The sequence below is a fragment of the Botryllus schlosseri genome, chromosome 8, assembly GCF_051294905.1.
Source record: "Botryllus schlosseri isolate E-star chromosome 8, Bs_hap1, whole genome shotgun sequence".
NCBI lineage: Eukaryota > Metazoa > Chordata > Ascidiacea > Stolidobranchia > Styelidae > Botryllus > Botryllus schlosseri.
The window spans coordinates 22,716,609-22,742,022 of NC_137243.1; the positions used below are offsets into that span (position 1 = coordinate 22,716,609).

General features: G+C 39.8%; 2 long non-coding RNA genes across 6 annotated transcripts in view; one reads left to right on the top strand and one right to left on the bottom strand.

Moving 5' to 3' along the window:
• Positions 1 to 25,414, top strand: part of LOC145444515 (uncharacterized) — a 414,279-nt gene that overhangs the window by 261,498 nt on the left and 127,367 nt on the right. The gene's annotated exons all lie outside the window — the stretch shown is intronic.
• LOC145445397 (uncharacterized) lies at positions 3,355 to 9,149 on the bottom strand. Of its 5 annotated transcripts, XR_013916996.1 has the most exons (6): positions 7,572 to 9,149; positions 6,917 to 7,044; positions 5,987 to 6,103; positions 5,335 to 5,441; positions 3,901 to 4,017; positions 3,364 to 3,690 (listed from the first exon to the last, which is right to left on the bottom strand). It is a non-coding gene; the product is annotated as an uncharacterized LOC145445397 (long non-coding RNA). The 5 variants fall into 5 exon arrangements; XR_013916999.1 differs by lacking the exon at positions 7,572 to 9,149 and having other exon boundaries at positions 3,363 to 3,690; positions 6,917 to 7,240; XR_013916997.1 differs by lacking the exon at positions 3,364 to 3,690 and having other exon boundaries at positions 3,738 to 4,017.

A 25,414-nucleotide genomic window follows, 5' to 3' on the forward strand; every position in this document is an offset into this window, starting at 1 on the left:
AAAGTTTACTTTTAAAAATACGAAAAGGGAGAAGCTTATTTTGAAAGGAGGAAAGTCAAGCGGTGAGGATGATTGCAGTAAAGAAGATATGAGTTTGGAACTGAAAATACATTAGACAAGAAAGCTTTAGCACATATATATTCCAACAGTTATCAAGATATGGCATCATTTGGCGAGGTGATGAATCGTAACATGTACCAGATTGCTTTTTCTTCCATATGCAATATTGTCAAATGAAGCCATGGTGCCGAAGACATTAGAAAAGCACGTTTAATAAAGAATAGACTCTTATTTGCCACACGGCCGAGCTACTTCACAACCATCACTATGTGCTGCTAGTGTGCCGCGAACTATTTTTCATTTTGAAAGGAGGCCGAAGCTTAAAAAGTTTGAGGACCACTGCTCCAAACCTGTAACGCAACTTCCCCTAAATTTTACAAGTGGTGCAAACCATAAAAAATGAAACAACACGAAAATTGTTGATAGAAATAGAATACATCACCTTATTATCAGGTTAAACTACTCCAGCAAAATTACGAAACGCATTTGCAATCGCGATAGAGCCGCAGTTAGCCGACCTCTTGGTATATAGTCTAAAAAAGAAGGTCTCAAACACGCGGCCCGCGAAAGCATTTTGTGCGGCCCGCGACGGCATTTTGGAATTTCAAGTATTCAACAATATATTCAGGTGCCATATATTTTTTAGATATAAGAGCTTAAAGTTCAATCTGAAACTACTATAAAAATCACTGGGATCTCAACAAACTTCACTATCACATCACTTTTAAAAGCTACAATGAGGTAGAAGATCAGCTATTACGTCACATTTCTAGTTCATGAAGATAGAAGATGATGATTCGTGACTTAAAATTGTGATTTGGTTTGGTGCGACCTTCTTGTAAAATTACTCGGTTTTGGATTGACTGAGTGATTAAATAAAAATGACTCGAGTTGAGTCGGATCAAACCTGAAAATCAGACAAGGACTTGTTAATTGAAACGGAGACTTGTTAATCCTACGGGCGCAACAATCTATGAAACTGTCACGGAGAATAGTTATATATCAAAAAGTCGTAGCTTGCGCTGCCTATCCAATCAGGTCAGTATGGCAACCATTGGCATTCTATGTATGACCTGCGTGACGTATAGTTGGTTACATGCTGCGTGTTGTTTGTTCTCTTTGTCCATGTTATTATCGTAGGCGAGTAGGCTAGCACTGCGCTCTACAGCTGTAACACCAATGAGAATTATTCGCCTATTGAACATTTCTATTCCAGGGGTTCTTAAACAGGGTCTGTAGACCCGATCGGGATACGAATCACCACATCACACTCTTAGCGAAAAGAGTGGTTATACACACCCCAAAAGGTGGTACACGAAAACAGAACTTACGTAACCCTGCCGGTGTGAATGACCAGAATCCACCCCATTCCTTGCGGTGTATATCGGATATTTCACCCTAGCCATTAGTATTGATTGAGGCGGAATTTCAATATATACACCCCACTTGAAATCCTGCATCTTCTCCCAAATGGCACGCTATTGCAAATAAACTTTCTTGAGTGCATATATTCGATATCAATTGAACCATAATAACATAAAATGGAAACATATTTCGTGAAATAACAAAAACAGAGATCCCAGCGACGGAGAAAAAAATTCACTGAAAATACTGCTCGAAGGACATTGCCCATGTAGTATTGGGAAGTCGCCTCCTCCAGGTTTCCGCAGAACACTCTTGTACGGCGAAGGCTGAGTCACTATCTTCAGCAAGAAGTTTTGGCATCATCCTGAAATCAATATGCATATTCACAACCCAAATAACAGGGACATATGCTACCATGCATAACTTAATGAAAGACCACAAAAATAGAAGCCATTACAAAGTATATATATTTTCACAAAGTACTTACAAAAAATCAAATGTTACACTTACTAAGGAATTGCAGCACAGACTGTGGTCCGATAGGGTGAACTTACCGCTATAGGAAACATGTTCACACACGATCACTGTATGTGTGGGCAATTAGGCATCGACAAGATGGAAAATTATGGATAGTTTTCATGCAAACCGCATGTAACAGGCAGACTTGGACAACTAGAAAACGTTCCCTTTTTCCAAATTGGATTGGAATTATATTACAACTACAAGTTTTTTTTTTCGAATTAGAGTAGAATTAAAATTTGAGCTACACAGTTGGAAATTAGATTAAAATTATAATTCTAGCCAACAGTTTTATTCAAATTAGATTCGAATTAGAATAACTGAAATCGCCAGAAGTTGAATCAAACTCCGTTATCATCAAATCATAGTTCATCTTATGAGCATGAGAATAGCAAATGTCTACTGTACAGTAGGGGTGTTCAAAAATGACTTTTTCTTTCAAATCTACTGGCTACTTGATCAAATTGTTAGGTTACCTAATTGAAGCCTGCACACTAAATTTGGTTTGATTCCAACCAGTAGCCGCATTGCTACAGGAGAAGAAAGTTTTTTATTTATTATATGAAAATGAATGAAAAAAGATTTAAAATTTTCTGTTCACCCCATTAAATTGTTAGGTTGTCTATAGCAACAATGCTCAACCGATTTGGCTCAATTCCAACCAGTGGAAGCGGAGTTATTGCCGTCGCAAAATTTTGGATTTGAATAAAATAGTATTTACGGTAAACGATTCTTTAATCATTTATGACTGTTGTGCCCACCGTAAATACTATTTTATTCAAATCCAAATTTTTCGAAATCAATAACTCCGCTTCGGCTGGTTTGATTTGAGCCAAATTTGGTGGGCATCGTTGCTATAGACAACCTAACAATTTCATGGGTGAACAGAAAATTTTGAATTTTTTTACTAATTTTAAAATAATGAATAAAATAACTTTCTTCTCCTGTAGCAATGCGGCTACTGGTTGGAATTGAACCAAATTTGGTGTTTAGGATTCAATTCCGTAATCTAACAATTTTACCAAGTAGCCAGAAGAATTTGAGAATAAAAATTCATTTTTAACACCCCTACTGTACAGCAAGCTTGGCTTGTTTCGCACTATACAGTTCTCCTGTAGCCTTTCCAGGAAAACCAGACATTAGATTAGACTAAAAATTAGACCATAGGAAGATTTCATACATTCGATTAGAATTGGAATTAGAGCATAGAAACATTTCACAAATTAGAATAGCTTCAATTAGGATAATTAGACTAGAATATCTATAGTTGTCCAAGTCTGGCAACACCGCCTATATCAGAAATAACTGAATATATTTTTGAAGATTCTTTCTGTTAGTAGTGTCATATACCATTAGTAATTTTATATTAGTCGCGAAGATTCATATCGCAATTTTCCAGGTAGAATCCTCTGAAAATCTGCGTGCCATACTTGGCTATTTTTCCAACATTTCGTATTCTACTTCCACTTGGCGTAGTTTTGACTTGTATTGGGAACTGTTGCATCTACTTGTAATCGAGTATAAATTGAAGTTGGTATTTCTACATCGACTTGAGTAGCAACGCTGGTAACTTTGACCATCTCTGCTTTGGTTTACCTCATAGATGCGACTACGAAAGTTGACATCAGGTGTCATTACCAAAGTTGTCATACCTGCTGGCTTTCAGTTTTTGCAGCATACTTCTAAACTCGTTTAGTTCCTATGATATAATCTTGCTCTTGCAGCATGCAGTCTTTAAGCAGCATCCTAAAATTAGAAGAAAATCAGAGAAAGAGATGCATGGACTTGATTTAAATTTGAAAACTTGGTATTAATGCAAAACACGAAACGTTTTCTAGTTGGGCAATATTGACTTTCAGAATGGATTCAAAGCGACCGCAGATACAGGTCTGATTAGAAAACCTTGACTTGCCTTATACATGGAAATTAGCAAATTAGCTGGATGCTAATGATTACCTTGCAATATGTGCTGTTTGACAACGATCCATCACTGCTTCGCAGCATACGGTTTTATGGTTCAATGCGACGTCGACTTGGTTGAAATGCCCTGACATGATCTTGTATAGTAGCATCCTAAAATTGAAATATTAATCATGAGGTATAAACGTTTAGTTGACAATTTGGATTGGATTCTAAACTCATCTGATATGTGCACTAGGGGTCTTCAAAAATGGATTTTTTCTCAAATCGTTCTGGCTACTTGATGAAATTGTAAGATTACCTAATTTAAGCCTGCACACCAAATTTGGTTCGATTCCAACCAGTAGCCGCATTGCTACAGGAGAAGAATTTTTTTTATTTATTATATGAAAATGAATAATAAAATTGAAATTTTCTGCTCACCCCATTAAATTGTTAGGTTGTCTATAGCAACAATGCTCAACCGATTTGGCTCGATTCCAACTAGTGGAAGCGGAGTTATTTCCGTTGAAAAATATTGGATTTTAATATAATAGTATTTTACGGGGAGGGATTCTTTAATCATTTATTACAGTTGTGCCCGCCGTAAATACTATTTCATTCAAATCCAAATTTTTCGACATCAGTAACTCCACTCTGGCTGGTTTGAATTGTGGCAAATTTGGTGGGCATCGTTTATGGACAACCTAACAATTTCACGGGTGAACAGAAAATTTTGACTCATTTTAATATAATAAATTAAAAGAACTTTCTTCTCCAGTAGCAATGCGGCTGCTGGTTGGAATCAAACCAAATTTAGTGTGCAAGCTTCAATTAGGTAACCTAACAATTTTATCAAGTAGCGAGTAGAATTTGAGAATAAAAAGTCATTTTTGGACACCCCTACTGCACCGCAAGCTTGGCTCGTTTCGCATTATACAGTTCTCCTGTAGCCTTTTCAGGAAACCCATACATTAGATTAGAATTAAAATTACCGTAGACCATAGAAAGATTTCATAAATTCGATTAGAATTAGAATTAGAGCATAGAAACATTTCACAAATTAGAATAGCTTCAATTAGTATAATTAGACAACTAGAATATCTAGTTGCCCAAGTCTAGCAACACCGCCTGTACCTGTACTGAATGTATTTTTGAAGATTGTTCCTGTTAGTTATGTCATATGCCATTAGTAATTTTATATTAGTCGCGAAGATTCATATCGCAATTTTCAAAGTACAAACTTCCGAAAAACTACTTACCATACTTGACGACTATTTTTCCGACATTTCGTATTCTACTTCCACTTGACGTAGTTTTGACTTGTATTGGGAGCTGTTGCATCTACTTGTAATCGAGTATAAATTGACGGGGTATTTCTACATAGACTTGAGTAGCAACGCTAGTAAGTTTGACCATATCTGCTTTGGTTTACTTCATATATGCGACTACGAAAGTTGACATCAGGTGTCGTTAACAAAGTTGTAATACCTGCTGGCTTGATAACGAGTCTTTCAGTTGTCGCAGCATACTCCTAAACTCGGTTAGTTCCTGTAATATAATCTTGCTCTTGCAGCATGTAGTCTTTAAGCAGCATCCTAAAATTTGAAAAATAATCAGAGAAAGAGATGCATGGACTTGATTTAAATTTGACTACTTGGTATTAATCCAAAACACGAAACGTTTTCTAGTTGGGCAATATTGACTTTCAGAATGGATTCAAAGCGACCGCAGATACAGGTCTGATTAGGAAACCTTGACTTGCCTTAGTCCAGTGGTTCCCAACCTTCTTCAACCCATCGCCCCCTTTTCAAGGTCAACACCGATCATCACCCCCAAAATTTTGTGTACCTAAACTTGGGCATACAAACTGTAATCACCGGCGGGTTGACTAAAGAAAAAGGTCAAATTTTCGGCTCGATGTCTAATTTGACACACTTTTGTAACTAAATTTCCGTGGGTTGACTAAAAAAAAAAGTCAGTTGTTTTGACGCGTCATCGCCCCCTTCGCTATTTTCGCCCCCCCCCCTGTCGCCCCCTTCGTCATTTTCGCTCCCCTAGACCGCCAAATCGCCCACGTTGGGAACCACTGCCTTAGCCTATACATGGAAAATTTGCAAATTAGCTGAATGATAATGATTACCTTGGAATATAAGCTGTTTGATAACAATCCTTTACTGTTTCGCAGCATACGCTTCTACCGTTAAATGTGACGTCGATTTGGTTGAAATTCCCTGATATTAGCTTGTATAGCAGCATCCTAAAATTGAAAAAATAACCATGAGGCATACGGTAAACGTTTAGTTGACAATTTGGATTGGATTCGAAAGGCCCAAGACATCTGAAATGTGTACTGATGTTGTAGCCTTGACTTGCTTTATGCTTGAAAATAAGCGAGTTAAAGTACAATTTTGTAACTCTCCTACGCATAGTATATTACTCACCAACAACATATTTGATTTCACATTCACAGAGTAAGAGTCTGCTACTAATAGCAATCAGTCCTTGAATCTAACAAAAAGCAGATTTGTGCATACGCACAGATCGTGTGTATGTCATATCATGAGTCAAGAAGTGCATATATTATGATTTGTTTATATTGATCGAAAGGACAGTTTGATAAACTTTGGACAGGCTATGTTTGCCTCTTCATATTGGTCAAAACATTGAAGACCCAGCTAATCCGTGCATTGTTGCACACCGAGTTGACCGCAGTAGTGCGCATTGCTACTCAAGCAATAGATGTAAATTTCTACTCAATGACAAGCATATAGAAGTGGCTATGTCAAATCCATGTCAAGCTGCTTCAAATTAAAATAAATATATGAACAGAACTCAGAGTAGTTTCAAAAGAAGTAGTCTAGTTGATGGGTCACATACTCTTAGCAACTAGTCTGAGGGGGCCACTGCAAAATATGTTCGATGAGGTAAGCCTGTTCCTAGTCAAGTCTCTCATATTCATAGTGATAGCAATATGGCATCGTCATATTTTCACCCATGTCATAATATCATTAACATCTACTGGCCCCAATTTACGGGGATCGAAAGCTTTCATCAAATGTCCATTGCTCACCTCAGATACCATTGCTTCATATGCTTCAGCCCTTTGCTGTTTGTATGTTACACTTGTTTTCTCATGAGGAGAAATCGATAATTTCATTCTTCAAGAGCCCCAAATTTGCGATCTTTGCCCATGCAAGTCTGAAGTAGAATAGATAATATGTTTACCTTCCTACCATAACATAACATAATATATAATGTGTATATAGCTCAGTGATAATGACAGGGTGATAGGCCTATAAACAATAAACATAGCTCTGCATAGTCAGTGGTAGGCTACCCTTTACACTTAAACAGGTCGTGATGTGCTTTGGTAATAAATATAACGACAATCGAGTCGATTTTTTTTTCAACGCACTTACAAACGATGTCGCTCAAACCCAAATTACCGTAGTTTATAATCATAGCTAATGCTGGACCTGTCAACAGTATCTCCATTAGAGCCGTCGAGCTACTGTGTCTTGGAGATTGGTATCGGTACTGGTGATACAACAATTTATGTGAATTCAATGTATCGTCACTACCGGTACGTTTAAAATTCCAACTTGCTACATATAATTCTGTTCAGTACAGCTGCGACACTGAGTAACAGCAATCGGATCTGTACTGGAAACGCAACGGAACAAATGTTCTTTACTACAATAGTACCGATACGAAATGTAACTCACCATCCAGATATTTTCAATCTCGAAAGAGGCTTTCTTCACAGATTCACGACAACTAATACGGTCAGTCGATAGCCAGTCTGGTCTCTTAAGCGCGGAAATACGGCATATAACAAAACATTTTACATAGCTGTAGCGAAACATAGCAGCAGCTGTTCTGGTGACGACGGTTTGTATATTCCATTATGATGTGACAATTGACTCACTGATGTAATAACTATATTGAAGTTAAGGATCTCCGGAATATTTGTATGTATACTATAATTGATTTATCGGAAATATGGATTTGATAGCTGTGAAGCTGCAGATTGCATCATAATAAGTCTTGCAGTACTAGATTTATCTTCATAGATCGAACCATTGATACGATCCGAAAGCTGTATGCGAATTGTCGGTTAGGCTTAGTGTGCAATTCATAAAGCTACCAAATAGTGAATAACACATCAATATAGATATGAAAATAACCAGGAAACTTTGCCCAATTTAGTCCCTCTTCCGCCCAATTCAATGATTGTTCCGTGACGTAACCTGGTGTTCCATTCTAATTTGAATTCTTGCTATGCCCGTATTGCGTACTGCTCATATAAGTTTGTGGCTGAAATTTAACTCCTTCTAGTATTCCCAGCTCTAAATACCCTTAACCTGCATTATATTGTGGTTATACACTAATGCTGTGCGGAATAGGCCCGATATATTTTGTAGATATAGCCTACGTACAATGTACAATTGTGCATTTGACGTGACATGAAAGAAATTATAAACTAGTATCGTGACAACTTCATAATGTGTTGTATTTTTGCCACACACTTGAGATACATCGGTCACACTATAGTAGACAGGGTGAAATTTCAGCCAAAGTACGAGTACCGCAGTGCACGATAAATGTGAATTACAATATGATATTGCGGACTTAGCTATTATTCATTCATGTCAATGTAGCACACGAACGTATACAACGAATGCTTATTTGTCACTAAAGCTGAAACTATATGCGTAGGCGAATTTACTTGATCGAACCGGGTTAAATCCATAAAAACTGAACAATGGAACATTGCCTAAGCCTACCCAAGAAGTCTTAAAGACACGGACAACAATAAAGTGGGTGAAAACACGCATTTTCGGTGGATAATTCAACCCCAAAGAGAATATGTCCTACACGACCTACAGTTAGACACAGCAGAGAAGTTCTCAAGTGCCCATACAATGATCAGTACAGTGATTCGACTGAATTTTTAACAAGAATGCAGACTTGCCGCACCCCTGCCTGCTTAACCAGGCTTCTGACCGACACAGACTTAAAACTTCAACAGTCAAGTTTTGTGGAAGCGGCTAGCGCGGATTGAATCCCAAACTTCATATTTGTCTGACAAAAGGTGTAATCTTTAACAATTCACCCCAAATGCCAATGCTTGGGGTGTATATCTTATGGTATGTGTGTGTAGGGGTGTGTTCGGCTTATTTCCACCAATAGCTTAGGTGTAAATGACAAATTTAGTACCCAATAGGTGTGATGACCCAAAACACACCCTACGCTAGGGTGTGAATTGCGAAAACATACCATTTTCGTTTACAGTGCGGGAGTATAAAAAGTTTTTAGCTACATATATATGCAATAACCACATATTCATTCATGCACTATAGAAACATGTGGCGTCCAGGGCGACCAGGCCATACAAACTTTGCTGACGGATCAGGCGACGGGGCTCAGGCGACGGGGCTCAGGCGACTGGGATCTTGGGGACGAAGCCCCAAGACGTTTGGTTTATCAAGAAAATCTTTTTCGTATGGGGACTGGCGAAGTGCTGTAACGGCCCTCCCTCTTACCCATTGTCTTTATCACAGTCCTTACATTATGCGGTGGGGGCGTTAGAGCACGATAACTTTTAAAAGGGGGCGCTGGAAGGTTAAGAACCACTGTGTAGGTTAAGAGCCACAAAGGTCAAGAACCACAATGTAAAGGAATTGTTGAATTTTAAAACCTGTAAAGACAACCACCTGTAATGCAATAATTGAACTGACTCCCGGCGTTCATTCGGTTGCGGCACTTTTCCATATTGACAGAATATCGAAGTTCATCGAATATTCAGATTTCAGAATATAGATGCCATTAAAAAAATAGATTTCTAAATTGTCACGATACTTGATGATGATTTGAGTCATGCGTGAAGTAGCGCCCATTGCAAACCTCACGAAACTTGTTTCTGGTATATTTGGGTGATTTCAATTTATTCCCACTACATCGACAATCATGATGAGGGGTCAAGAAATAAAAGCAAGCAACAAAGTGCGCAATAATAATCGGCCCACCCGAAGATGCAATATCATTTATACCTAAACTTCTTTAGTTGGCGGGACGGATATACGAAAATAAAGTACTTGGCGGGTCGAATTCCCAAGTCGATTCAATAATCGCGAATTCATCCACCTCAAAAAGGAATAAGTCGTATATAACGTGAATTTTAAGTTGTAAACATCATAGAGGCCAAAACAGCATTTAATGAATTTAGTAACGTAATATAGGTTACTTCAATAGTTGTTGAAGTCAATGATCACAATGATCAATCAAAAAGCGGCGATGAAATTTATATTTACGACATTTCATTGGTAATTGCGAAACAATGTCCGGGACGCAACGTGAGGAACATAAGGGGGGGTGTTTATAGCGTGGTCCGTTTTGGTCACGGTTGTATTCTTTATTCCAAAGTTGTCGGCAATGCTCGAATAATAAAACTGTTACGTCTTTTGCTGGCATGTCGATATCGAATTCTGTAGCTGGCGATTCATCGCTTGCCGCTTTTTTTTGCGTCTGCGTCTGCAATGTCGTTGCAAGGGATACGGGATCCTGCTATCCAAACGTATATGCTAGATTGTCGCACCAAGGTTGATCTGTTGATGGTTCAATGGGGTTATATCACGCAGGATTCCGGGTTTACACGAATATGTATACTTACTTATATGCTTGAAGCCACTCAGGCGGTCTAAAAGAACTTTCAGTGATATAAACCTACTTGAAAATTGCAATTCGTGCGTGGTTTATGTAGATTGGTACTGTATGCGGGAATATATAGATACACATTCCTTCAAGACTGCGGACACGTTCATAATCAGCTATCAAGACAACGTTAAAAGCGTAAAGTTGAAGATGCTTCGCTTTCGCTGAAGATTCAACTGAACAGTATTTATGTTTCTGCGTCTGCGTTGCCCCAATATTTAATAATTCTTAAGGAATGAATCTGATGGTGCAATTTGAGACACAGCATGCTTTAATTCTAATTACAGGCACAATTTATCGATTTATGAGCTGCTAATAAATCAACCAAATTAATAAAATATTTGATCAGTAAATTATGTTCATGCCAGACCTTCCAACCGGACCGCAATAAATATCTTTCAAAACCATGCAGTCATGGTCAGAATTGAGCTTAACCCCGATTTGTGACATGCAATGGGGCATTTCCACTTCATTTCGATCACTAGGGGCGATAAAGATAACTCGACCCAAAACAGTCTTGTTGTTGTATGCTTTACTACGGAACTGGACTAAACATGGACCTAAGTTCGTCTCTTGAGGTACAACGAGGGTGGTGAAAGTAGCCATATCAATATAAATCATCCATATGGATATCAAATAGCTGCTAGAGACGAAAATGATGCTATTTCTTGGCGTCTTGTCCTCGTGATGGGCATAGACATCCTGGCTGCTGACATTGACATCCTGGCTGCTTATACATTGCTGTTGACTTTTCAGAGTCGTATGATATGGCTGTTGTTATATTCCTCATTGTGTAAGGATGACGATCATTTGATCTCAAAAGATGCATCAATCAGAAAGAGAAAGTTATCGGGAGGATGGTTCTGTCCACGAAGAAGAGGTATGGAATGGATACCCGGTCCTGGAAAAGTTTTCTGCAGAATATCATTTCACCAACATAATTTATCCTGCTTTCCCTGCAGTAAATCAGTTCTCGCATGAGTGCTGTGCATTATGAAAAATCATGTAATGTGCAGTTGCTGCTGTGAGGTCCTACAACATATAAAAATCATGCGTTTGTATTACAATGATGCTGATGAAACTTCAATATTGAGAGCATGGTGTCATTTTTGTATTGCTAACTGAAAGACTTGAAAATTATGCTTACTTGTAAGACAGTGAAGAAAACAATCACATATGACATCGACAAAACAGAAGACCCGATGAAAGAGCTCACTCACAAGAATTGAAAGAACAGGAAAGAGCTGCGGAAAAGAGACTAACATCTAAAAAAAGGAGCTATGAGACATCCGACACTAGGCCGAGGTGGATGCCAGAGACCGCAACTGCAACCGCAACTGGTCGTTCGGCATCCTCCTACTGTTCATTGCATCACATTGTACATTGTGTGTGTCTTGTTCAGATGAAAGTATATTCTGACGATTATTGATTACTGTTGGAGGCTCGGTACCCGGACTATTATTATATGTATCTGATACCGTACATAATACATATTATGTTGGTAGCGCAACGAACTTTGCTAAAAACCTTCAAGACTTTCAAGTACAAACTAGACCAGAAGCGGGCAAGTTCTCCAGTCGGCGGGCCGGATATAGAAAAATTAGGTACTTGGCGGGCCGGATTGCTGAAACGATACATTGTTCGCCCATTTATCCATATATACAAGGAATAAATCGCATTTAATGAATATATTTTAACGACAGGAATATCACTTCAAAGCCATTTCTCGCCGATAATGACGAAGACAATGTGGATTTGAGAATAGCGTTGTTATACAGACGTCGCCATGTCTGCTTCTCTCTGATCAATCAACACACGGTGCAATCCAAGATTTCAAGGCGTTCGATAAGTCCAGTACCCCAAATTTACAAAGATATCAATTCATTTGGGTTGAGTATAGGTGACGAGATAGCGTCGTTGTTCAACAGTGTGGCCTATTTACTCTCGATATTGAATTCATGCAGCCTGCGTCCTCTACAAAATTTGAAAAGTGGCCCGCGACCCGTTTTGAGTTGGCAACCCCTGTCATAAGCGGTGTCTTACAAAAGCCAAGAAGTGTGCCGTGCTACATGTCGGCAGTCACGGAATAAAAAGTAAGAAATATCCGCCTGGTGTGAATATGACCATTATAGTCGACAAACATCATGATTACCGCAAACGACATTAGGGTTGAGTACATCGTAAATGCCGATAATGCAAGTCTTCTCGCTTACACATTCTTGTTGATTATTCTTAGATAGCCTATGGCAGGGGTTCTCAACTTCGCTCGTATAACGGGCCGCATTGCAACAACAAAAGACGCCGCGGGCCGCATATCATTATCGCCACGTATTTGTGGGCTACTATTAAATTTAGGCTACTGTAGCCTATTTACCAGTCTTATACGGAAATTTAGTACATTTTAATGCATTCTAAAGCAATAATGGACAGCGTTCGTAAGTTTGCAGTTGCTGTTTTTTTATGACAATATCTATCTTTCAGCCGCACAAGTAGATCCCTTCATGGAGCGTGCGCATAGCATTCGTTGCAAGTCGGTATATGCACCTTCAAACCTTTCCACCATAGAGTCAAACCTCTGTTTCAATGCGTGAGCGAGCAAGTATAATATTACGTTCACATTACGTTATTCGTTACAGAGGCCATTATCACTTTGAGCTCTCAGTGATACGAGAAGAAGTCTGGTGTGCGGGGTCATTTCTGAGCAAACCAATCAACCTATCTCATTTTTCCATTACTGGACCCCAACACATAGTTACAGAAGTCAGCTTTCTCCAGTTGATGTTTTTCACTGGTCCCCTTCGCACGTTTGCCCCGTCAGCATTTACTCTGGAAATATGTCCATGTCCAATCTGATAAAACGCACCTGGATAATTAGCTATACAATGTGTGTGAAGTCGGTGGATTCGTCCAACCCTAGAGGCTGAAGTAGTCTACGTGGCAACGTGTTTCAGAACACGCGATAAAACATCGACTGAGACTGCGCTGTTACTCTTCTGGTGACGATTGAATCAGACAACTGTAGCTTCGAAATTTGTCAGGTGATGTTGTGTTGGCCTTGCTGCTAAGTTGCAGAAACAGCGAATATTCGCACAGTACGTTGAAGTTTTGTAGCAGTCACACCTTCTCTCGCAGATTCTTGGGTTTAGCGATATTCTAAGAATTTTGAACAATGCGTCGGTAACGTCGTCGGCAATTTTAACAATGCCTCGAAATATGGATTGCTGGGCTTGACACCTAGCTAGCAACGTTTTACCTAAGATCAGGCGATATGTATAACTCCAGAAGAAACTATCGTGCTATCATTTTAAGCTTCTACGCTTTGTTACAACAACTGTTCTTCGACAAATATGACACATCGGTCTTCCATAACAATACTGTGCCAAAAGCAATTGCGTTCATAATGGAAGATGTCGCGGGTCGCAAAATAATCGTCGGCGGGCCGCGGGTTGAGAACCCCTGGCCTATGGTGATGCTATTTGTATCAATTGGGTTTCCACCGTAGTATTTTGCTTCATGTCTTAGAGCAGTCCCATACATGGGTTTCTCAAATAGCGGGTTGACATTCCTTCAAGTTAAGAAATAATATGTAACCGAGTAATAATATGACCATTAATAATACGTTGCTAAGAAATTTTATTCCGAAGTTGATGTGCTTACCATACAATTTATTTCTCGTGTCGGGCTAAAATATATTTGAGAACCTCTGCTTTTAGTGCTTTATCTACTATATCCATTAGGGTTGTTCAAAATTTGGAAAATGTTTGGAATTCTGCGTGTCCATCGCTTATTCTTTAGATTATTGTTAAAAAACAATAATGGGCTTGAAAGAAGCTCCCAGGAAAGCCGCTAACATTTGTCTAAATGCGTTTGAAAGTCGTTGTTGAAGAGTGGGCGGGCAACCGACAGCAGAGGCGGGCAATCACGAAACCACGGTTCTTGATTGGGTAATCGGCTAAGCTTCACTGATTACTGCAACAGCTGACTCGGATTCGGGAGCTTTGCTTTACTAAATTGAAAGTCTGTTTTGCTGAGGTTGAGTCTGTTAGTAGCGGTTGTGGTTCTGTACAAGCGCGTTGTGTGTTGATGAGTCATTAGTAGTACTGTAACACGTGTTCTTTGAATGCTTCACAGTCGATAGCAGTAGTTTATGCTTTGGAGCAACAATAGTGCAGTCATGGCAGAGGCAAAACGGCGAAAGATTGCACACATGCCGCAGCGAAGAACAAGATCCAAATCTGAGCAGTACTTGGTCGGATATACTTGCGATTACATCTGTGGCTCGAGATTTCCTACTATACGAGAAGTAATGAGTTACTTGCTGCATCTGAAAGAGCATTGTCCTCAGTCAACCCCTACTCATGAACTATGTACTGTGGTGGTGGATGAAGTAATGACAGTGTGGAAAATGGCGAGAATTGCGACAATGCAGAAATCACATGTGGTGCGATCACTTCAAAACCTGCACGAAAGATGGCGTGATCTGAAGAAGAATCCGAAACAGGAAAGTGATCCCAAGGGTAAGAGGAGAAAATTCACTGATGATTTGGACAAGCTGTGGGATATTGGAAGTAGAGATGCCATAACACCACTATAAAATGACATTTATCTATCACATGAAAGAAAGCTTGAAGACATTGCATTTTATGAAGATCAACGGCAATCTCGCCAGTCAATAATGTTGGGAAGAGACAAAATTCTGGCTAAAGACCTCAAAAAGAAAACAGCAGCCATTGCAGATCAAACTGTTGAAAACGTTTCACACGACTCAAGTTGTGACTATGTTGTTTTAGCATCATCGTCATCTTCAAAAGAGGGTGACAGTTTGAGTTCAAGTTCTGACTATGATGCTGATGTTGGACTTGGCACCTCGACCCAATCCATTAAACTGATGGCACCTAAAAATATTATGAAAAATACGCATGTTTCCCAAGCTCTGGATCGATTGCCAAGCTCTGGATCGATTGCAAGTAACTGAAAACGATGCAACGATGCTGATGGGAGCATTTATTAAGGCTTGTGGAGGAGATATAGCCATGTTCTCCCAGTCAAGATCTTCAACGAAGAGAGCCAGGGAAACAAATCGCCTGGAAATATCTCAGGACATTTTTGAAAAATTTGCCGAAAATAGACCACAGCATGTTGCCATTCATTGGGATGGAAAGCTCACAGAGGATAGATTAGGAAATCGATATGAAGCTTTGTCAATTGTTCTATCTTGTCAACCTCAATACTCGGAAGGAAAACTACTTGGAATTCAGAAGATACAAAATGCGGCAGGTCAGACACAAGCTGAAACTACTTTCGACATAATTAAAAAGTGGGATATACAAGATGCTGTAACAGCTTTGGTTTTTGACACCACAGCAAGCAACAGCGGCTGGAAGAAGGGTGCAGCGAAGATCCTTGAGGACCTTCTAGGAAAGAAGGTTTTTTACCATGCGTGTCGGCACCATGTGTATGAGCTAGTAGTCAAAGACGTCTGGAAATGTTTATTTGGAAAAGCAACAACCGGACCAGAGAACACATGGTTTGCCCACCTTAAGAAGAGCTGGAGCAGTCTTGACAGAAAACAGCAATTCAACACTCTGACTATTCCTATATGCTTTAAAGAACGAGCAGCAATGACAGTTGAGAACTTCAAGCTACTACTCGCCAGAAAAGATTTCTTCACAAGGGATGACTACAAACAATGTGTGACTAATGCTCTTGCTCTTCTCGGTGCAGATGGAGATATACATCATCACAAACCTGGTGCAACACACCATGCACTGTGGATGGGCTCAATTCTGTATGCTCAGAAGATGTTCATGTGGGCTGATCAGTTACATTACAAATCTGAAGAAGTGGAACTGCTGCATCGCTTCAATTTATTTTTAGTTCTCTTCTATATCCCTGCCTGGGTTGCTTCCAGCATCGGTCGTGATGCAGCCGGTAATGACTTGAGATTCATCCAGGACATGTTGAGTTACAAGGAACATGATGAACAAGTTTCCAAAGCTGCTTCACAAAAGCTTTTAAAGCATGACTGGTATATCGTGGAGGAAACTGCTGTATATGCCTTGTTTTCGCCGAGTGAAAGCAATGAAACCCGAGAAAATATGGCAAAGACGCTCCTACAGGTAGAGCAAACTTCAAGTTTCAGGAGAGGCCCGCCCTCGTTGAATGCAACTGTACGCATCAACAAGGACACTACTTTGTCTGATTTTATTGGGCCACAGTCGTGGTACATATTTGATGTTTTTGAATGCTCTGGGGCGTGGCTAGCTCAACCGGTTGATGTTTGGCACTTATCAGATTCCTACACCAGAATGAGCTCCTACATCAGTTCTGTCAAAGTCGTTAATGATGCCGCAGAACGAGGTGTAAAGCTAAGCACAGACTATGCTGCAATCTTGACTGACAATGAACAACAAAGAGACAGTCTGCTTCAAGCTGTGGAACAGCATAGGAAGACAGTTGGAGACAGCAGGAAGTCAACTCTAATCAAAAGCCTGTAATCTGCAACTTGTGCCTGACAATGCAACACTGATCTGCAACGTACTTTTTTAATGTCTTTTGTAAATAGTGCTTTTCGCCTTCATTCAATTGTGAATAAAAAGTGTAATATGCGTTTGTTTATGGGTGAGACGTCGACCAGTCATAACAAGTACTACTGAGATGTTGACTCCTGGTGGTAAATGTTTGAGTTTCACTCACTGTCAGTAACTTTTGGAAAGGTAGCAATATGCATGCATCTAGTTTATTCGTATCTCAACTAGCGAGAGCACCTGTGCAATACATAGCACTTTCTGCAGGTAGATATTAACTTAGGCGGTTGCGATGTTGTACTATGGACTCTTGGTGACAACATTAACAAAGGCAATATATCATGTCTGTAATGCCACCAACAGAAACGACTGCACAACAGCACGCAAAAATCGTTACCAGCAGTGTTCACAAAGTCGGTCTTTCAGCCAATCATTAGCTTATTATTACCGGCTTCAACCAATCAGGATTAATGGCTTCTCTTTGCCCGCCCACTTCATCGATTCCCCGCCCACTCGCCGACGGCTACTTTCAAACGCATTTAGACAAATGTTAGCGGCTCTCCTGCGAGCTTCTTTCAAGCAGATTATTGTTTTTTAACAATAATCTACAGAATAAGCGATGGACACGCAGAATTCCAAACATTTTCCAAATTTTGAACAACCCTAATATCCATTCCATTTTATTCAACAAGAGAACTGCAACAATACAACTGGTACATCGTTCAATGGTCAATGATGAGAGAGGATGAGATCTAGTTGGTATAGTTAGTATTATAACTGCTACAATACTACTGGTACACTGTTTAATTGTCAATCATCAGAAAGGATGAAATGACATGAAGTCTTTCAACCAAACAGCTATTTGACCAAGGACATATTACATCTAGAAAGGGTTTGTGTTTAATCCAGTCCATCTGGTGTAGTTTTGGGTGCTAAATGGGGAATATAAACCATTGCAGTTGGTGATAAGGATAGAATCATGATTTCAGCACTTCCATCACGAGGACCAGACGACAAGAAACAGCATTATTTTTGTCGCTAACAGCTATTTGATATCCATATGGATGATTTATATTGATATGGGTACCTTCACCATCCTCATTGTACCTCAAGAGACGAAATTAGGTCCATGTTTAGTCCAGTCCCATAGTAAAGCATATAGCAGCGAAACAGTTTTGGGTCGAGTTATCTTTATCGCCCCTAGTGTTCAAAATGAAGTGGAAATGCCCCATTCGGCAGTCGTCACCGTGACTGTTACTTTGACTCCACCTCAATATTCAACCGAAGACAGGAGAACTAATAAGCGTAATATAATAGTACCCAGGCAGAATAGACGTATGTCCCGATATCATCCTGACCAGGTAAACTACCTGATAGGCAGTTACGCGTATACGCTTATATCAAATCTATACTGTTCAGACACATTGCAATAACATGCCATAATCATAGGCAGATTACACAAATATTAGACTATCGATTGTTAAACTTCGATAATTAGAGTGCGGCATCATCAAATGTAGATATCCCACAAGCAGAGATGGTGTGACGTTCACACAAACCTTAACCTCATGACGTCACGTGGCGTCACATTGTGATTTCCAACCTATATGCCACTGAAGTGATAGCCTATATTAATGTACATGATACCTAGCGACGACTTGGGCCATATAATGACACAATGCTGAAGTACATATTGACGTTTTAAACATCGCCAAATGTATCAACTGAGGCGATTAAATGATATAATCATCCCATAAGTCAATATCTTCTGTCGCTTTGCCAACGATTTCGACGAGGACTTGCAAGGGAGTATAAGCTTACGCCTTAACGGTCAAGGCCAGACCAGACAATGTTTTCGGCGACTGAGTATAGCTATATTGAGCAGAGCACAAAACGGGTTTCTATGCATGCTACCGATAGTATCCCATTAACAAGGTATACAGCAATAGCCAACACCGCAGTCGCAGGGATTTGTTTTTTGTGATGCAATGAACATATGAAATCAAGATAGACCCCATACGCCTGTTAGATGTTTTACATCAGACGATGATATCAATTTCATTGATCGGTTAAATAAGCATCATTCGCTGACTACAGTGTTTCACTATCGACGTTGTGTGATTGCGGGTCAAGATCACAGCAGAGTCACTAAATATTCACAAACGGAAAGCTGGATATTTCGAGCCAAATTTTGTAACAATGCAAATAAATTTTTAAATTGTCAAGGTGCATACACGTTTAGTGTTGAACTTTTTGAAGCTGTCAGCACCATGCATAGAGTGGCCCGCCGTTGAAATGAAATAAATTTCAACCAAAGATGTTACAATGAAGTGGAAATTGTGGTATATGAAAAGATTCATAGTAAAGAATCTACCAAGGTTCATTTGTGAACCTGAACCTCTAAATTTCCGAGGTTCACATACAGACCGCGAACGTGAACCTCACGTTCACACCATCCCTACCATCAAGTATAGATTAAGATTGAAGAGATTACAATTTAAATCTCAACCGCGATGCGCTGATGAGAAAAGAAAAGTCAATAAATGGAAATAATATCAATTATTCATTGTCGGCTACTGAAACCCGCATCATAGTCAGGAAAGAGTCGCATGCGGCTTCAGGCCGTGGCTTTGAATGTACTGTTCTTCTTCGTGTACAGATTCATGGCCTACTTTGGACTCAGCGTACGCCACAATGCTGCAAAATGTTGTACCAAACTGTTCGGAGTAGCCTTCAAGATTAGTAATATTCGTAGATCAAGACGGCGTCTTCGCCCCCTTCCCCCCCTGTCGTCATATCACAAAACGGAACCAGGATGCCCACCAACCTAACAGGTAGTTTGATGGCATGGAAGGGTACGACTGCGGATGAGATATTTTTAAATATGAAATTCAGACTAAATACAGAGCAATAATTATGTAGTGAACGTAAATCGCACCAGGCGCGAAAAAATTTTCAGTTGTGCTCAGCTTCCCCCCCCCCCTTCAGATGCTTTCACGCCTCTAGTTTGAGAACCACTGCCTTAGAATTATCATGGTGAAATATACTAAGAAAAAGTTTATAATCAAGTCCTTGCACTAATTCGATATTTAGTACGCATTTTATGAATATTTTTAATAAGTTTCTTTAGACGCTCGCGGGCCGCACAGAATGGTGTTGCTGGCCGCATGCGGCCCGGGGGCCGTAGTTTGCCCACCCCTGAGTAATCAGTATGATAATCTATTTGATATTGGATTTCTGTATCAGCAAGAAGCTTATCTGGTATATATACCCAATTGATACAAATAGCATCACCATAGGCTATCTAAGAATAATCAACAAGAATGCTAATGTGAAACTTGCAGATTGTAAACCACAAAAATGAGATCGCAAGCATCGGTCATCATTCTTGATCGTCTAGTTTGTACTTGAAAGTCTTGAAGGTTTTTAGCAAAGTTCGTTGCGCTACGAACATAATATGTATTATGTACGGTATCAGATACATATAATAATAGTCCGGGTACCGAGCCTCCGACAGTAATCAATAATCGTCAGATTATACTTTCATCTGAACAAGACACACACAATGTAGGCTACAATGTGATGCAATGAACAGTAGGAGGGTGCCGAACGACCAGTTGCGGTTGCAGTTGCGGTCTCTGGCATCCACCTCGGCCTAGTGTCGGATGTCTCATAGCTCCTTTTTTAGATGTTAGTCTCTTTTCCGCAGCTCTTTCCTGTTCCTTCAATTCTTGTGAGTGAGCTCTTTCATCGGGTCTTCTGTTTTGTCGATGTCATATGTGGTTGTTTTCTTCACTGTCTTACAATCAAGCATAATTTCCAAGTCTTTCAGTTAGCAATACAAAAATGACACCATGCTCTCAAAATTGAAGTTTCATCAGCATCATTGTAATTCAAACGAATGATTTTTATATGTTGTAGCACCTCACAGCAGCAACTGCACATTACATGATTTTCCATAATGCACAGAACTCATGCGAGAACTGATTTACTGCAGGGAAAGCAGGATAAATTATGTTGGTGAAATGATATTCTGCAGAAAACTTTTCCAGGACCGGGTATCCATTCCATACCTCTTCTTCGTGGACATAACCACCCATCCCGATAACTTTCTCTTTCTAATTGATGCATCTTTTGAGATCAAATGATCGTCATCCTTACACAATGAGGAATATAACAACAGCCATATCATACGACTCTGAAAATTCAACAGCAATGTATAAGCAGCCAGGATGTCAATGTCAGCAGCCAGGTTGTCTATGCACATCACGAGGACAAGACGCCAAGAAATAGCATCATTTTCGTCTCTAGCAGCTATTTGATAGCCATCTGGATGATTTATATTCATATGGATACTTTCACCACCCTCGTTGTACCTCAAGAGACGAACTTAGGTCCATGTTTAGTCCAGTTCCGTAGTAAAGCATATAACAACAAAACTGTTATGGGTCGAGTTATCTTTATCGCCCCTAGTGATCAAAATGAAGTGGAAATGCCCCATTGCATGTCACAAATCGGGGTTAAGCTCAATTCTGACCATGACTGCATGGTTTTGAAATATATTTATTGCGGTCCGGTTGGAAGGTCAGGTATGAACATAATTTACTGATCAAAAATTTTATTGATTTGGTTGATTGATTAGCAGCTCGTAAATCGATAAATTGTGCCTGTGATTAGAATTAAAGCATGCTGTGTCTCAAATTGCACCATCAGATCATGAGTCCAGTAACGAATATCGTGGTAATGACACATTCAATGAGGCATTGTATGGCTAACGTATGCGTAGAACTACTAGGCCACGTCGGTAGATGACACAATAGATGACACAATATGAAATCTTAGAAGTTGAAACCAATTCATATTATCCAATGCACAATCCAGTTATATCTCCATATCAACCAATCAATCATTTATTGGTCACACCAGTGAAAATCCGGTACGGACCAGGATGACGACGAGGGGCCGCAAGGCCTTAGTACACAGTCGCCACCTGTAGGAGTATACATATTCCGATCAATGACACATAAAAAATGACAATAAATATACAAAACTACAAGAATAGCAAAGAAAAAAATTTCAACAGGGATACACGAGCTATAAATATTACAGTTTCGTGACTGCAGTGCAGAAATGAGTCAATAGAGTAGATTATATGCGGTACTTTCCAACAGCAAGACAGTAATTGCAAATTCGGCATTTAATCAATTATAGTTATCTAATATATATTTCCGATAGCGTTTTTTAAATAGATGGTCGGGCAAATCTCTGAGGTCTTCTGCTAGAGAGTTCCAGGTAGCGGCACCAATATAATAGAAAGTTTTCTGGGAGGACGATTTATATACAAGCGGAAGTAACAAACCATTTGATGAGGCCTGTACCAATTGTTGACGAGTAATATAAATGTATAAACTAATATATCAGTCCAATTTAAATTACCTCATTATTTGTCTAATTAAAAATACAAATTCGATTATCAACAAACAATGCTCCAAATTTAGAGAATTCGCCGACTCCCTGAAAATGCTTCGTAGACCCCCAGTTGAGAACGACTGGTCTAAATACTTCGTCGCTAACCATCTCCGAATAATCAACAGGAGCGACCGATGGCTTTGACGTGGCTTCTCTCTATATATACTTGTGCAAAGCATGACGTATGATGCATATTGTTAGGTAATCATGGTAAGCAGATCACCTGTTTCAATAGTTGCAACTTGCAACATAGCAATATATCACCAGACGGTATATTTCCAGAATGATACCGAGGTGCTGCGTTAGTGATCTTCTTGCAGCCATTGCTAGCTCACAGTTATCACTACTAAGAGTTGGGTAGCCAGTGCAGTGTTGTAAAGCGTCGAGATTTCTCAAATTCCGATGAAATTAATGTTAACGAGCTTCTTAGGAATTGAAAGCGTTAGTTGTGTTTCAGTTGATTAACTCTAAATTTGTAAAGCTCTTGTTCTAATTCTAGTCCTAGTCCATGTTTAGAAATGTATTTAGTTCTACTTTAATAGTTCCAGTTGCGTATTTTTAAAATCTGGTAGTTTGCATCGGTCTGCGGCCAGATGCAATTTTCCAGCGTCGAGCCATTTCTCAATTGTCTTTCCGCATGAATTGGTATCACAACCAATGAGGGTATTGAATGAACCTTCATCCGTCTCATGATCATACAATTTTATCGACTCAAACCAGTATAGGGTCATTTCTGAGCAAACCAATCAACCTATCTCATTTTTCCATTACTGGACCCCAACACATAGTTACAGAAGTCAGCTTTCTCCAGTTGATGTTTTTCACTGGTCCCCTTCGCACGTTTGCCCCGTCAGCATTTACTCTGGAAATATGTCCATGTCCAATCTGATAAAACGCACCTGGATAATTAGCTATACAATGTGTGTGAAGTCGGTGGATTCGTCCAACCCTAGAGGCTGAAGTAGTCTACGTGGCAACGTGTTTCAGAACACGCGATAAAACATCGACTGAGACTGCGCTGTTACTCTTCTGGTGACGATTGAATCAGACAACTGTAGCTTCGAAATTTGTCAGGTGATGTTGTGTTGGCCTTGCTGCTAAGTTGCAGAAACAGCGAATATTCGCACAGTACGTTGAAGTTTTGTAGCAGTCACACCTTCTCTCGCAGATTCTTGGGTTTAGCGATATTCTAAGAATTTTGAACAATGCGTCGGTAACGTCGTCGGCAATTTTAACAATGCCTCGAAATATGGATTGCTGGGCTTGACACCTAGCTAGCAACGTTTTACCTAAGATCAGGCGATATGTATAACTCCAGAAGAAACTATCGTGCTATCATTTTAAGCTTCTACGCTTTGTTACAACAACTGTTCTTCGACAAATATGACACATCGGTCTTCCATAACAATACTGTGCCAAAAGCAATTGCGTTCATAATGGAAGATGTCGCGGGCCGCAAAATAATCGTCGGCGGGCCGCGGGTTGAGAACCCCTGGCCTATGGTGATGCTATTTGTATCAATTGGGTTTCCACCGTAGTATTTTGCTTCATGTCTTAGAGCAGTCCCATACATGGGTTTCTCAAATAGCGGGTTGACATTCCTTCAAGTTAAGAAATAATATGTAACCGAGTAATAATATGACCATTAATAATACGTTGCTAAGAAATTTTATTCCGAAGTTGATGTGCTTACCATACAATTTATTTCTCGTGTCGGGCTAAAATATATTTGAGAACCTCTGCTTTTAGTGCTTTATCTACTATATCCATTAGGGTTGTTCAAAATTTGGAAAATGTTTGGAATTCTGCGTGTCCATCGCTTATTCTTTAGATTATTGTTAAAAAACAATAATGGGCTTGAAAGAAGCTCCCAGGAAAGCCGCTAACATTTGTCTAAATGCGTTTGAAAGTCGTTGTTGAAGAGTGGGCGGGCAACCGACAGCAGAGGCGGGCAATCACGAAACCACGGTTCTTGATTGGGTAATCGGCTAAGCTTCACTGATTACTGCAACAGCTGACTCGGATTCGGGAGCTTTGCTTTACTAAATTGAAAGTCTGTTTTGCTGAGGTTGAGTCTGTTAGTAGCGGTTGTGGTTCTGTACAAGCGCGTTGTGTGTTGATGAGTCATTAGTAGTACTGTAACACGTGTTCTTTGAATGCTTCACAGTCGATAGCAGTAGTTTATGCTTTGGAGCAACAATAGTGCAGTCATGGCAGAGGCAAAACGGCGAAAGATTGCACACATGCCGCAGCGAAGAACAAGATCCAAATCTGAGCAGTACTTGGTCGGATATACTTGCGATTACATCTGTGGCTCGAGATTTCCTACTATACGAGAAGTAATGAGTTACTTGCTGCATCTGAAAGAGCATTGTCCTCAGTCAACCCCTACTCATGAACTATGTACTGTGGTGGTGGATGATGTAATGACAGTGTGGAAAATGGCGAGAATTGCGACAATGCAGAAATCACATGTGGTGCGATCACTTCAAAACCTGCACGAAAGATGGCGTGATCTGAAGAAGAATCCGAAACAGGAAAGTGATCCCAAGGGTAAGAGGAGAAAATTCACTGATGATTTGGACAAGCTGTGGGATATTGGAAGTAGAGATGCCATAACACCACTATAAAATGACATTTATCTATCACATGAAAGAAAGCTTGAAGACATTGCATTTTATGAAGATCAACGGCAATCTCGCCAGTCAATAATGTTGGGAAGAGACAAAATTCTGGCTAAAGACCTCAAAAAGAAAACAGCAGCCATTGCAGATCAAACTGTTGAAAACGTTTCACACGACTCAAGTTGTGACTATGTTGTTTTAGCATCATCGTCATCTTCAAAAGAGGGTGACAGT